The sequence below is a fragment of the Aedes albopictus genome, chromosome 3 (genome assembly GCF_035046485.1).
Source record: "Aedes albopictus strain Foshan chromosome 3, AalbF5, whole genome shotgun sequence".
Classification (NCBI taxonomy): Eukaryota; Metazoa; Arthropoda; class Insecta; order Diptera; family Culicidae; genus Aedes; species Aedes albopictus.
Genome location: NC_085138.1, coordinates 93,951,156 through 93,966,593, shown reverse-complemented (window position 1 = coordinate 93,966,593; position 15,438 = coordinate 93,951,156). Strand labels below are relative to the sequence as shown.

The 15,438-nt window shown below is 41.8% G+C and overlaps 1 protein-coding gene and 1 long non-coding RNA gene across 6 annotated transcripts in view; one reads left to right on the top strand and one right to left on the bottom strand.

Moving 5' to 3' along the window:
- The window catches only part of LOC134291749 (uncharacterized), a 401,595-nt gene extending 399,478 nt beyond the window's left edge, over nucleotides 1-2,117 (top strand). Inside the window, exon 3 of the long non-coding RNA XR_009999268.1 lies at nucleotides 1,896-2,117. This is a non-coding gene — a long non-coding RNA (uncharacterized LOC134291749). The remainder of the gene's footprint in view (nucleotides 1-1,895) is intronic.
- Nucleotides 1-15,438, bottom strand: part of LOC109411737 (mucin-19) — a 223,838-nt gene that overhangs the window by 152,895 nt on the left and 55,505 nt on the right. The window lies entirely within an intron of this gene.

The following is a 15,438-nucleotide window of genomic DNA, read 5'->3' as shown; positions in this document are numbered from 1 at the left end:
GCCGCTAACCCGACGTCTCCACTAGACAGAAATGTCTTGCCATTTTGCTGGACAGATGTGTCATGACAGAAATGTTCTCTCGCTGTTTGCATGGAAAGCAGCGGTGTTGATCAATTCTGTTACGTTTTCTCTTTCTGGCAGCAAAATGGCAAGACATTTCTGTCTAGTGGAGACGTAGGGTAAGGTAGGCACAAACGAGTCGTTTTGAAGCGACCGACGACGTGACGACGATGGATTGGTAGACACGACGCCCGTCGTCGTTTTGTTGGGTAATGCACACCCACCCACTCTAATCGTAAGTGAAAACGGTACCACACCCACTGGCCGACCCCTACCTACCTACACGATGATAGACTTCCTCTTGACTGAATTGAGGAGGTTCACCACAAACCCTTTTTTTTTTGTTATCGTTTAATCGTGCCGAAACGCGGCGGTTACTACCAACTGCGGTTGCGGGGGGTTCTGCTTGTAATGTACGTTCGTCGACGAAGTGTGTGAGTTACTCATTAATGATTCAGTGTTTTCTCCGTTTGTCGAGAGTACGATCGCGATGCGCGGACGCTACGCTAGGCTGAGCAGCTGGGCTGGCTGGGCAGAGTAGTATGCTCTTTGTGTTTTCTACGCGGTGGTCAACTTTTTGGCATCCATTCAAAAGATGTCGCATTCCCAAGCGCAGCGCAGGTGCTAAGGTGTTGGTTAGTTGGCGGTAATTTAATGTGATTAATTTCACTCTTTGAAATTTTATTTATTTCGGTTGGGGTGGTGTTCATGCATCATCATGTGGAGGACTGAAATTTGTAGTTGGATTTTTTATTTGATATGTTTTCATTCATTTAGTATTATATCAAATTCTAGATATATACCGCATTTAGTTCACCACTGGACTGCGAACTGCGGCTTCATAAGTGCGAAAACGTAAATAAAAGTGCGCGATTGCATCAAATCAGGTTGATGTCTTCAGCGTACTATTTCTTCAATCTATGGTGAACAAGTGCTCTGAAGACACCGAGTTGATTTGATGCAATCGCGCACTTTTATTAGCGTTTTCGCACTCGTGAAAACTAGTGCGATAGTCCAGTGGTGAACTAAATGCGCTATAACTTAATCAACAATATTTCTCCATAACACACGGTTCGTAGGGTCTTGTACCATTTAGGATGGTGTACCTAATTTGGACACTTGCCGCTATAACTAAGTCAATTTCAAACCGATTGATTTGATTTTTTATATAAATAGAGTAGATACTGTACGTGCCTAGATCTATACATAAATTCAAATCAATCGGTTTTAAAATGACTTAGTTATAGCGGCAAGAGCCCAAAATAAGTACACCTGCCCAAATGGTACAAGACCCTAGCTACCGTCCATCCACGGTCAGGCCCAATGCTCGCCAAGTCATGTTCCACCTGGTCCGCCCATCGTGCTCTCTGCGCTCCAAGCCTTCTTGTACCAACCGAATCAGTCGCGAACACCAACTTTGCAGGGTTGTTGTTCGGTATTCTTGCTACATGCCCTGCCCACCGTATCCTTCCGGCTTTGGCCACCTTCTGGATGCTGGGTTCGCCGTAAAGTGCAGCGACCTCTTGGTTCATCCTTCTCCGCCAAACATCATCATACCGCCGAAGATCGTCCTTAGCACGCGTCACTCGAAAACTCCTAGTGCTTACAGGTCCTCTTCGAGGCTTGAACCCCCCCCCCCCCTAGCCGCACATATATTTTTTTTTAATTCGAACCAACTCAAAGATTATCAACAATTCAGAGTTCCAGAAGAATTTCTCAGGAAATATACTGTTCTAATAATTAAGGTATTTATCCTTAATTATCAAACCTTTTTTACTCGAAAACAGGCTTGATATTCCTCCTCGAAATCAAAAGAATGTTGCAATATGCTCTAGAGCGGTGTTTTGCTTCTGCCTCGTCGCGAGGGAGCGAACGAACCCCAAACAGAGAGGCAATAAAAACTGAGCGAGGAAGAGGGGAACGAAAAAAGAGCCGATGATTATTTCGGGTTTTCGAGTGCGATTTTTGCCTCGAGAGTCTTTCTTTGTATGAGAGTGGAACTCCCGAGTGCTTTTTGAGTGTGAGTGGACGTGAGAAACACAACAAGCAATTATGAGTGTTGGGCGAACTCCTCGCTGCACGACAAGCTCGCGCTCGATGCTGTTGAGGATTTGTGTAGTGATTTCTGTGTTTTATTTTTACTCCTCAGAAAATCGCCAAAATAGCTTCCTCATTTTCTCGCGAGGGAGTTTCTGTCAAGCCTGCTCGAAAACCACAAGAAATTTCGCCAAGTATTTATCCAAGAGGAATTTGTTAAGAAAGCTTTCCTGGGATTTTCTAAGGAATTCCTCATGGGATGACTTCCGGGATTCCTTATGGGATTCCCCCGTGAATTTCTTCTGTGTTCTTTTTAGGGACAACTCCAGGGATAATTTTAAAAATTCCAATGATTCTTCCTGGAACTTTTCTTCAAATTCCTTCTGAAGTTCCTCTTGGAATTCTTTCAGGAACTCCTCCAGGAATTTATCCAGCCTTCCTCCAGGAAATGTTTAGAGATTCCCTTAGAAATTCCTCTTGGTACTGCGTCCGGGATTCCTTCTGGGGTATCTTCATGAATTCCTCCCGGAACTGCTACAGGGATTACTCATGGAGTTCCTCCACGAACTGCTCTTAGGATTCCTTCTGGATTTCTCCAAGAATTTCATCTGTGATTTCTTCAGGAATTCTTCCTGGGACTCCTCCATTCCCCCGAAAATTTCATCTGTGGTTCTTTCAGGAACAACTCCAGAGAAATTTTTCCAAGGATTCTCCCAAGAACTCTTTTTAGCATTCCTTCAGGAGTTTCACTTGGAATTGCTTCCAGGATTCCTCCTGGGGTTTATTCAAAAATTCCTGCAGGGATACTTTCAGAAGCTGCAACAGAGATTCCTCAAGGAGTTCCTTTACTCACTCTTCTTAGAATTCCTTCAGGATTTCTCCAATAATTCCATGTGTGATTTCATTAGAAATTCTTCCTAGGATTCCTCCGAGAATTTCTGCAATTTCTACAGGGATTCCTCCACGAATTATTCCAGAGATTCCTCTGGAAATTACTGCAAGGATTCCTCTAAAAAATCCACCAGGGATTTTTACAGAAATTCCTCCATGAGTTCATCTAGAGATTTCTCTAGGAGTTTCTACAAAGATTCCTCCGGGAATCCCTGCAGGCATTCCTCTTGTATACCTCCAGGGATTCCTCCTAAAATTTCGCCAGGACTTCACTCGGGAATTTCTTCTTTGATTCGTTCAGGAACAACTTATTTTAAAAATTCCTCCATAGATTCCCCCTGGATTTCATCTTAGGATTCCTTCTGGAATTCTTCCTTGTATTATCCGAGAAACTCCTCCAGGAATTTATTTAGTACTTCCTCCACAAACTGTTTAGATATTCCCTCAGGAATTCCTCTTGAAATTGCTTCCGGGATTCTTCTGGAGTGTCTTCAGGAGTTCGTCTAGGGATTTCTTCAGGAACTGCTACAGGGATTCCTCGAAGAACTCTTCTAAGGATTCCTTCAGAATTTCCAAAAGAATTCCATCTGCGATTTTTTCGTGAATTACTCCTGGTATTCCCCTACGAATTTCTTAGGAGATTCCTCCAGAAAAAAATCTCTTAAAATTCCCCCAGGAATTCCTCTAGATATTCCGCCAAAAATTCCTCTAGAGATTTGCTTCATGAATTTCTTCGGGGATATTTCCAAGAATTTCACCAGGAATTAATCAGGGAATTCCTTCATAAATTCTGTTAGCAATTCATCCAAGAATTTCCTCAGGAAATCCTTCATGGATTCCTTCGGAAATTCGTCCAGGATTTTCTCTAGGAATACCTTCTGGATTTTTTCCAGGGATTCCTCCAGGAATTCTTCCAGAATTTCCTTCAGGAATTGCTGCAGGGATTCCTCCAGGAATTCCGCTGAGAATTCCTTCAGGAACTCCTTCAGGGATTTTTCCAGGAATTTCTCCACGATTTTTTCCAGGGATTCTTTTAGTAATTGCTTCGACGATTTTCCAGGAATTCCTCCAGAAATTCTCAAGGGATTGCTTCAGAAATTTCTCCTAGAGGTACTCTAGAAAAGCTTCCAGAAATTCATCCATTAATTGTTTTAATTTCTCAAGAGATTCCTCTAGGAATTCACACAGGAATACCTCAAGGCATCCAGAATTTCATCTAGGAATTACTCCAGGAACTCCTCCACGAATTTCTCCGGGAATTGATCCAGGAATTGCTCCTGGACAACTCTCAGAGATTTTGTCATCAACTTCTCCAGAAATTTCTTCAGAAATTGTTCCAGGATTTTTTTCAAGAATACCTCAGGAATTTTTCTGGGATTTCTTCAGGAATATTTCCAGAGATTCCTTCAGGAATTGCTTCAGGGATTCCTCTAGGGATTTCTCGGCGATTTTTTCCCAGGGATTCCTCTAGAAAATCCTTAGAAGATTCCTTTTGGATATCCTCCAGAAATTCCTCCAAGGATTCTTTCATGAAATCCTCTAGGGCTTGCTGCAGAAATTGTTCCAGGGAATTCTCCAGGAATATCTTCAGGATTTTTCAGGGATTCCTCCAGGAATTCTTACAAAGATTCCTCCAGGAATTGCTTCAGGGATTTCTCCACAATTTTTTTCAACGGTTTGCCCCACGGATTCCGTCACGAATTCCTTCTCCAGAAATATTGAAATAATAAAATAGAAATAGTAATCTCCCAGAACTCTCTACAGATTCCTCCAGACATTCATCCGATCCAGTAATTCTTTCAAGAATTTCCCTAGAGATTCATCCAGGAATGCCTCCAGCAATTCCCACAGAAATAACTCGACGAATTCCTGCAGGCATTCCTCCTGGATTTTTCCATTAATTTCTCTAGGAACTCCTCCAGGAATTACCCTAGGAATTTCTTCAAGAATTCCACTAGGAATTTTCCTGGAATTGCTCCTGTACATTTGTCAGAAATTATGTCAGCAATTTCTCCAAGAATTGCTCCAGGAATTTCTCCAGGAAAACATCTAAGGATTTCTTCAGAGATTCCTCCAAGCATTTCTCCAGGGATTGCTTCAGGGATTCCTCTAGATATTTTTCCATGAATTCCTCCAGGGATTTTAAAAGAAATTCCTCCAGGAAATCCTTCGAAAATTTCTCCAGGAAATCCTCCAGAAATTCCTTCAAGGATTGTTTCAGGAAATCCTCCTGGAACTACTCAAGGGATTTTTTTTTTAATTTCTCCAGGAATTCCTCCCAGAATTCCTCTTGAGATTTCTTCAGGGATTGCTTCAAGAATTTATCCAAGAATTCCTTCAGGAAATTCTCCAGGAATTCCTGCTGGGTCTCATCTAAGAATTGCTCCAGCAATTTCTCCAGGGATTACACTAGAAATTTGTTCAGAAGTTCCTCCAGGCATTCCTTCATGATTCTCTCTAGAGATTTTTCCATGAATTGCTTCAAGGATTCCTCCAGGAATTTCTCTAAGAATTGCTCCAAGGATGTCTTTGAAAATTGCTCTGAGATTTCCTCTAGATATTCCTCAAGGGATTTCTTCTGAAATTTTTCTAGGGATCACTACCTGATTTTTTTTTAGAAATTTCTCCAGGAATTTCTTCCAGAGTTCCTCTTGAGATTTTTCCAGGAATTCTTCCAGGCATTGCTCCTCGAATTTATCCGAGGATTAACTTATTCTTTTCTAGGAAATTCACACAATTTAAAGACAACAGAAGAGGCATGTATAAAATAACGAAAAGTTCTTTCACCACGGTTCCAACTTTTATGAAAAAAAAAAAAAAAACAATCAAATGTTGAAGTCTGAGTAACGTATATTACAAGTTTTATGTTTGTGTTAAATGTACTATTTTAACTTGTAAGCGTTTTCCGAAATTTAATGCACATTTATATGGCTCTGGCAGAATGCAGGCCTGCAATCCTATTTCGATTGTCAACATTCAGACCATTTCGGGCCGCGATTAAGTAATAGAGATGTAAACCTTTCCCTGACACAGACTTCAAGTTATAGGACTCTAGTGATGAAACCCGAATCGGGATGCCCCTTAGGATTAGAAATTCCTAGACAGAACTCAAGCTATGAAAGCAACTAATGCTGCGAACAATAGGCAACCTGCCAGAGAAAATACGATAACAGGATTGACTGATGGACCATCAACATTAATGAAACCTCGTCATCCTGACATCGGAAATTGTTATTCACTAGGGTAACAGGGCAAAATATATGTTTTGTGTTGTGTTTGTCCATTTGTGATGTCCTAATTTATTACGCATTTGTAGTGTTCCACTACAATGTGTTCTATTTCAATATGCATTTGTAGTGCTTCATTATTTTTCGTAATACGTATTAAGATTGTAAGAAAATCATCGCATTTGTAAGGTTCTGATGATGTTTGACGTTCTTCTCTGAAACTTTATATTTAATTGTTTCATTTCTCAACAGATTGATCAACAAACATTTCAGTTTCATCAACTACAATGTAAAGTTTCTTCACATTATACGATTTTTACATGCATACTTTGAACTCGCATCCACCAAAAGCTTTAATTCAGATGACCAATCTCAGGGGTTAAGGTTCGGCATTCTAGATTAGGTCTATTTTGGATCACTCTACTAGGCAACGGAAAAAGAAACCGCTGCAAGTACTCAGGCAGTGAAGAAGACACGTCAGAGAAAAAAAAACACAATGAAACTCTGTAATAGCTGATTCTCATCGATCGTATAATTTTTGCTTGCCATGGCATCCGAAAACGGCACAAAGTCGACTCGAAGAGAGCCGCAGCCACAGCCAGCTGGTGCGGTGGTGCTACTCTTGACGACGAGAGGAGGTGGAGCTGCTGCCTTCTCGACGTCGTCGTCGTCGTAGACCGGCAACAACCGAAAGGAGTGCGGTGGCGATATTGATAGTAAAACTGAAAGAATTTCGCAGTTTGCTGTTCTTGTTGTTACCTACTACACATGTGCTGTGCTGCCTGTACAGTGTACATATATTGTGTATGTTGTCCACTTTTCATGGCAGCTGGCTGCCATACAGCTTGTAAGCACGGTTGTTTGCTTCTAGTTCGAATTGTTTTCCTTATATTGTGTGTAGTTAGCAATTCGTTTTTTTTTTCGTTGTTTGTTGAGTGCTCCATTCGGCAGAAAGATTTTTTTGCTTGTACTGAAATCGAAGCGATGTGTTTTTTGAACCGTACTCGATTGGTGAGGCGGATTTGGAAGTATGGTAGTAACGGTTCAAATTATTTAGTAGATAATTTTCTGAAGCAGAAATGAACTAGATGATTGTCGGACAATCTATTTGTCTTAATTTTTTATCATGATCGCCAGTTTGATTTTGATATCTCTTTCTATATGTACTAAGGGAGTCTATGCGCCGACAACGACAAAACCGATGACGTACTTACTTTCAGGAATTGAAAGATCTACATCCTGGGCGATTGCCGGTATCATCGCCTTGACCTGTGACCAGGTCAAATTCCTGTCGACTTCTTTAATTTCTTTGTTGAGGCAGCGCTGCCATGAGCTTCTGGGTCTGCCTCTGCTGCGATGCCCTGCTGCGTTCCAATCTAGCGCTTGCTTGCAGATTTCGATTCCGCCTCTGCGTAGAGTTTGGCCAACCCATATACAATTCCACTCCCGAATTTCTATCACCATCGCTTTCTGATGACATCGACGATGGAGCTCCACGTTGGAGATGGAATCGTGAACCCATCATGCATGAATTATATACCGCAGGTATCTATTAATGAAGACCTTCAGCAGTTGAGTGTTCTCCACTGATACGCACCAAGTTTCACTGGCACAGATTTCACCAATATATTGGAAGCTTACGTTAACATTCTCCACTGCTTGCCTAGCTACTGTGAAGCTGGAAAGGTTGACCGGGTTTACATCCAACGATTTGGTCTTGCTGATGGTAACTCCTGTCGCCGAGGAGCGATTGGCAAGATGATCGAGTTTGCTCTGGATATCAGAGCGCCGTTGAGCTAGGAGAACAACGTGATCAGCCAGTTCGCTCCAGCCATGGTAATGGGCTGTCGATACAGGAACCCACGATTTGGTTCACGATCAATCGCACCTACCAGGATCTCATCGATTGCTGAACTTCAGCAATGACACGGATGGGATCGGACAAGACACTGTTATGCCGGACTCTGCACGAAAATGCCCTGTACTGTGCTTCAACGAGGCCGATGATTTTCTCAGGGACAGCCTTGCGCCTGAGGGCTTCCCACATGTTTCCGTGATTGAGACGGTCGAAAGCTTTTTCGTAATCAATTAACACCAGGTAGAGAGACTCTTGGAATTCATTGATTTGCTCCAGGATAATACGAAGCGTGACAATGTGGCCCACGCAGGATTGTCCGCCACGGAATCCTGCATGTGTTGCAGCTTTAAGTATCTCAGCTGATTTGCGATCGACCCCTGGGGTCCTGTTTGATTTCATGCTACGAATGGCTGTTTCTATCTCATGCACTGATGGAGCTTCGGTGTTGACACGGGTAATGCGTCGAACTCTTGGCGGATCATCCTGAGGTGTTGATGGCATGGCCAATACTTGGAAAAGGTTTCCAAAGTGCTCGAACCAGTGTTTCAAGTGATCAACCGGGTCAGTCAATAACTGTCCAAACGTGTCTTTCACTCTAATTCCTCCAAGTCCCACTAAGGTGACGTGAAACATCGTAGAGTATACGGATGTCGCCGGTGTATGCGAATTTCTCGCTTTCGTCGGCTAGGGCGTCCGCCCATGTTCTTTTGTCCCGTCTACAGGAGCGTTTCACTTCCTTCTCGAGAGCCGAATTGCCGGCCTCTGCTTCTGCGGGAGGCCATAGAGGAATTTCTGTAGGACCTTCTGAAAAAAGTTGTGAGGGAATCCTTAGAGGATGAATGTGTCCATCCTTGTGCGATTATCTGAAGGAAAACTTTGAGAAATTCCTGAAGGCATACTTGGAGAAAAACGTGAAATTCTTACCGGAATTTCTCAAATGATTCTTGAACGAATAGTAAAAGAGGACTTGTTAAATTCGCCTTCGGAATCTTTGGGAGAATTCTGACAGCAATTATTGGTGAAATTTTTGAAAAAACCTAAAATGAAGATTAAAAAATCGCTTCAGGAAGAACGACTGCAGAAATTAAAAAAAAAACATCATTGGAGGAATCCCTAAAGGATTCCTTTGGGAAAATGCTGAAGGGATCATGTGGGGTAATCCCAAAGGAATCGTTTTTGCAAATCTTAATGGAATTATTGGAATTTAGGGTCTCCAGTTAGCCTAGTGGTTAAGGCTATAGATCGCCAATCCGGAGACGCCGGGTTCGATTCCCGTTCCGGTTGGGAAAATTTTCGCGACTTGCTGGGCATAGTGTATCATTGTGCTTGCCACCACAATATACTAATTCATGCAATGACTGGCAAAAAAGCCATCCAATTAATAACTGTGAAAGTGCTCAAAGAACACTAAGTTGGAGAGAGGCAGGCCAAGTACCAGTGGGAACGTAGAGCCATACAGAAGAAGAAGAACGTATGGAATTTCTAATGGAATACTTCGAGAATTGTTTAATGAACACATTTTAAGAAATTCAAAAACAAAAAACCTGAATGAATTGAGAACGAATCTTTGCAGAAATCGCAAGAGGGTTTATTGGAAGAACTACCACAGACAAACAGACATACTACTTAGAAGAAAATTGCTTCAAAAACATCGTTTGGCATCTCACTAGCACCCTCTATAATGCTCAATCCGAAACATTCATTTGCAGGTGTTGTTTCCCTCGGCTCGGTGTAAAAATTTAGCAGGTGACCACTCCCCCGTGGCGTCATCCATTCATGAAATATGAATGAAGGTTCATGATTGAGTCATTTTATGTAAACATTGATCGGCGTCGCGTTCATTTCTCTCCAAAATTGAGAGGTAATGTAGGCACAGCAGCGCCACCATGACACATGCGAGCACAGTCCGAACCACACGTTATTTTCAAAATGACCGTTAAATCGTGCGATGATTTCGATTTGAGTAGTATGTCTGTTTGTCTGTGGAACTACTAAAGAAACACTTGAAAAAAAAATCCTGAAGGAATTTCGGGAGGAATTTCTTAAAGCATCTTTGAAGGAAATCCTTTTTGATTTTTTAATAAAACCTTGGTGGAATTCCTAAATCAGTCCTTGGAAAAATCACAAAAGGAATCTTCAGTAGAATGTTTGGAAAAATGATTTAAACAAATATATATATATTGGTTACTTTTCAAGACATTTTTCGGAAGAAATACTCAAGAAATCTTTGGAAAATGGATGATTCTAGCCATTCATGAAGAGTTCCTGAAAAAATTTGCAAAACAGTCTTAGGAGCTCAGGAGAAATTCATAAAAAAAATTTAGGAAAAACTTCTGAAGTAATTATTTGATGTTTTTTTATAAAGATAGGGTATCTGTTTCCTTACTAAGACCTTACTGAAAATAAAGGAATGAAGTGTTTCATGTTTTGTTTCTCAGATATTTTTTTAGAGGAATTTCTGGAGGAATCATTCATAATTCCTGAAGAAATTCTTGACTGAGATGCTTGATAGAAACGTTTAATGATTTTTTATAAGGTTTCTCGAAAGAATTAAAAAAAATCCTCTCTAAAATAGCAATAGGATTTTTTTAAAAGAGTTCCTAGAGGAATGCGAGGAATGCTAGCAAAAATTTTTGAAGAGATCTTTGGGAAAACTCCTAGAAAAAATGGATTTTCAAGCATTTTTTGGACGAATTCCAGAAGGATTTTTCGAAAGAATCCCTATAGTTTTTTTTATTAGAGAATCTTATGTAGGAATCCTTGGAGAAATTAATGAATTATTATCTAATGGATTCTTCAGAAATTTCCTGGTGGAAATATCTCTTAGTAAAACCAAATGGAAACTCCTCAAACAATCCTTGAAGAAATGTTTCGAAGAAATCGTTGAAGCAAATCTTGAGAGAATTCTTGGAATTTTTCGAAAAAAAAAACTTTAGAAACCTTTGAAAGAACTTGTGCCGACTTTTTGAACCCTCTAAGCAGAATACCCTCTTGAAATGAATGTAGTCAGTTTTGTACCTTTTAATTACGCCCAATTTTGCTTATCCTTTGACAGATACGCGTACTTCGATTACCTCTTGTAATCTTCCTCAGCGTCAGTTATCCACTGGATAAAACAAAACAAACGCCAAGATGAATGATGATGCATGCTTGAGGAAATACCAAGATAAATCCCTAGAGAATTTCTGAAAGAGTTATGTGAAGGAATAATTGAGAAATCCTTGAAAAGTCATTGGAGAAATACTAGACTTCCATGGAAAAATCATTAAATGAATATATGGAGGATCTCCTGAAACAAACCATGTAGGAATGATTGGAAAAAATCTTAAAAGACTATCAGGTATCAGTAGGTCGGCTCCAGAGGCACGTTCTCCTGCATTTGGGAAATTTTTGCCATCGCCATGAACACGAGCCTATTCATCTTTTACCTGACGGAGAAGGGAAGGAAAAAGGATAGGACAGAGGAAAGGACAGGAAAGGGAATAGGATCGTCATACACGCAAAAGCGAGCCACAATGGGTTCAAACAGCGCCCTGAGAAGGGCACTGTGATAACGCATAAAGCGTAAAGAGAGCCTATAGTTCTTAACCACAGCGGGTCAAGAACAACAGAATGTCCTGAAGATTCAGGTTACTGAAGTCAGTTTCGCTTAATAAGTGTTTTCCGAGTACTCGGAAATGGAGTTGCGCAAAAACTGGACGGTTACATATTAAATGATACGAAGTTCCATAATCGGATTCACAGCTATCACAGGCAAATGAATCAGCTTGCTGAATATTCGCCATGTGATGGCTGAGTCGACAGTGGCCAGTCAATGCTTTGACCAGCATGCTGCAATTCAGCTTTGACAGATTTGTTAGATACTTTGCCACCCCTAGAGATGGCTCAGTACAATACAATTTGGTTTGACGACATGATTCCAAACTATTCCAGTATTGTTTGTGCTGAGATGCAGCCCAGGTGTCATCAGCCAAATTATTTCCAGCGATGGAAGAATGGTCAGGTACCCATACAAGGTGAACAGCGTTTGCTGAATTCAGCTCCTCGATTTGAGTTCGACAAGCGATAACTATCTTCGATCTGGAGTTGGCCTAAGCAAGTGTTTCAATAGCAGCCTGGCTATCTGAATAGAAGTATATTACTTTGCCCATTACGTGCTGCTGAAGTGCTGATTACACTCCACACATAAGAGCAAAGATTTCGGCCTGAAAAACGGTGCAGTGTCTACCATAAGTCTGATACAGCCTTAGCTCACGAGAACATACACCAGCACCTGCTCGATCTTCGAGAAGGGAGCCATCAGTGTAACATACGATGCCGTCTGAAATACTTCTTTCCAGATATCCAGATGTCCACTCTTTCCGGGAAGGGAATTTCGTGGAAAATGTCCTATATGGAAAATTACAAGCAATTGTAAGATTACGTGGAGCAAGGACAACATTATCCCAATTCACCAAAAGCGGAAACAACGAGATGTGTGTTGCACTGCGGTTTACAGGAGTTTCCTCTAGTGAATCGAGTACCCATAGGCGGTAAGTGCAAGAAAATGCTTCTTGTTTGAGATGAATGTGTAGTGGGGCAACGTCAAAGAGAACTTCGAGCGCTGCCGTGGGAGTTGAAGAGAACGCTCCAGACATCGCCATTAAGCACATCCTTTGGAGATGGCCTAACTTTGATTGGACCGTTCTCACTTCGCCCTTTTGCCACCACAAAATACATCCATAGACTAATATTGGCCGAACAACAGTTGTGTAAATCCATTTGATATACTTGGATTTTAGACCCCAAGTTGTACCAAAGGTTCGCTGGTATTGCCCGTAGGCCATACAAGATTTCTTGATTCTGACCTCAATATGAGGTGTCCAGGAAAGCTTGGAATCAAGATGACTCCAACGTACTTTATCTGTTCAGTCACATTGATTTCAGAATCAAGGAGACGCGGGGGTCGAACACCATTACGGTTTCGCTTTTCCGTGAAAAGAACAATAGATATTTTACTCGGATTTACCGAAGGGCCCTATTGGCGACACCAACCCTCAACTACCTGAAGAGCGTTTTGCATCAGGTCGAAAAGGGTGCTGATGCACATACCGACTAACTACGTTAGGTAGTACTCGGCAAAACTATAAGTAGGAAAACCGCTATTATTGAGTTGCCTCAATAGCGTATCTGCTACGAGATTTCAAAAAAGTGGTGATAAGACTCCCCTTTGGGGGCATCCTCTCTCTCTCTCTCTCTCTTCTTGGCGTAACGTCCTCACTGGGACAAAGCCTGCTTCTCAGCTTAGTGTTCAATGAGCACTTCCACAGTTATTAACTGAGAGCTTCCTCTGCCAATGACCATTTTGCATGTGTATATCGTGTGGCAGGCACGAAGATACTCTATGCCCAAGGAAGTCAAGGAAATTTCCTTTACGAAAAGATCCTGGACCGACCGGGAATCGAACCCGTCACCCTCAGCATGGTCATGCTGAATACCCGTGCGTTTACCGCCTCGGCTATATGGGCCCATAAACACTCAATTTCCTAATCGCCGCTTGACGCAATGTCGAGAAGAGATGTCGGTTTTTGAGCATTTGGTGAATCCAATTGGTGAAATCATTGGAGATATATCATGACCCCGTGCGGCTTCCAATACGGCATCGAAAGGCACGTTGTCAAAGGGAACCTCGATATCTAAGAAAACACCCAAGCAGGATTGCTTTTGAGCGAATGCCTTCTCGATATCGTAAACAACTTTGTGTAAAAGAGTCACAGTGGACTTACCAGATTGGTAGGCATGTTGGTTCACATGAAGAGGCACGTTGGCCAGATGAACATCACGGATGTGATGATCCACAATGCGTTCTAAGCATTTCAGAAGAAAAGAGGTCAAACTGATAGGTCTGAAACTCTTTGCTTCTTCATACGACGCACGACCTACTGTCAGAATAAACATTGCAGCAATATCCTGCCAAGATTTGGGAATATACCCTGTAGCAAAACTGCAAAAAGTAGTTTTTTCAAGACATGTTTGAAATAATCAAATCCCTTCTGAAGCAAAATAGGATAAACCCCATCTGCTGATACTCCGAGCCGAAGCTAAAGAATCATAACTACAATAAAAGATATCAGGTTCATCCGAAGATGTAATATCCACACATCCGGGAAGTGTGTACTGACTAAAAATTCCAAAACTTCGTCATCAGAGGAAGTGAAATCACCATTTGGCAAACGAAGTTCGTTCACTTGAAAATCCTTAGATTTTGAAATGATTTTGTTCAACCGACTGGCTTTACTCAGACTGGAAATATTTGTACAAAGCTTTTTCCAACCGGATCGTTCAGCAGACCGAAGAGCTTTCTGGTAGACCTTGCGAGCCGACCTGAAAGCCTCCGAACCAGCCAAACGTCGTCTGTTCCAACTCTTTCTACATTGTTTCCTGAGCTTCGCCAGATCAGAGTTCCACCAAGGGGTTCCTCTTGTGGTCTTCACAGACCGCAGAAGGCAAGCTTCTTCAACAGCTTCCATGAAGAAGGCCGTTGTAGTATCAACAGCAACAATCTGGCTACAATTATCCTCTCAATAATAGGTTCCCACTTCATGAGCGCAGCGTGGTCGTGAGAGCTGAGCAGGAAACCAACTCTACGGTGGCGAGGAGCGTGTTCACCTCGTAGCATAATTTGACCCGACGCCAATCTGTATTCTCCAAAGTTCGGCCAATGGACTTCGCTCAGTCCTAGGATCTCAAGCTTCATGCGACATGCCTCATTGGCTAGTTGTGTACATTCCAAATTCCAATTCTTGTCCGTTGTTTCGCGCTAAAATTCATTGCCGTTGAATCAGTTCGAAATTTTTCTTTTTTGGGTTCTGTAACGGTTTTTGGGTTTTGGGAGCAGTAGGTTGTTCGCCTAAGGTGCCTTATCCACCGTGGTGAGGCTGCAACCTTTGGTATAGCTTCCGGTAGAGGAGCATTTCATATTCAGCCGCTGCATGCCAGAACAGACGCTGTTTGAGCCGCACCTCCTTGGTGAACAGACGTTCGGGACGTACCGCCTCAATCTAGCTGATGTCAGAAGGACGACAGTGTCCCAGGCTGCACTACCAACTAAGCACCCTACTCTTAGATGGCGATCTTTGTAATCAATTGACCCGTGGAAGCATGAGGTAGGAACTTGTGAGGAACATTCACATTTTGGTCGAGAAAATCGATCATTGCAGTTACGCCCGAATGATAATAAACACGAGATACTTTTCATTGGATTTTGCAAAATTGAATTTCATCCAGTGTACATAATCTTATTCAAAGGCGTCGATATCAACAGATCTTGTTGATTCAGTTTTATCTTGAATTTGATGTAATACTAAATAAATATAATAATCAACA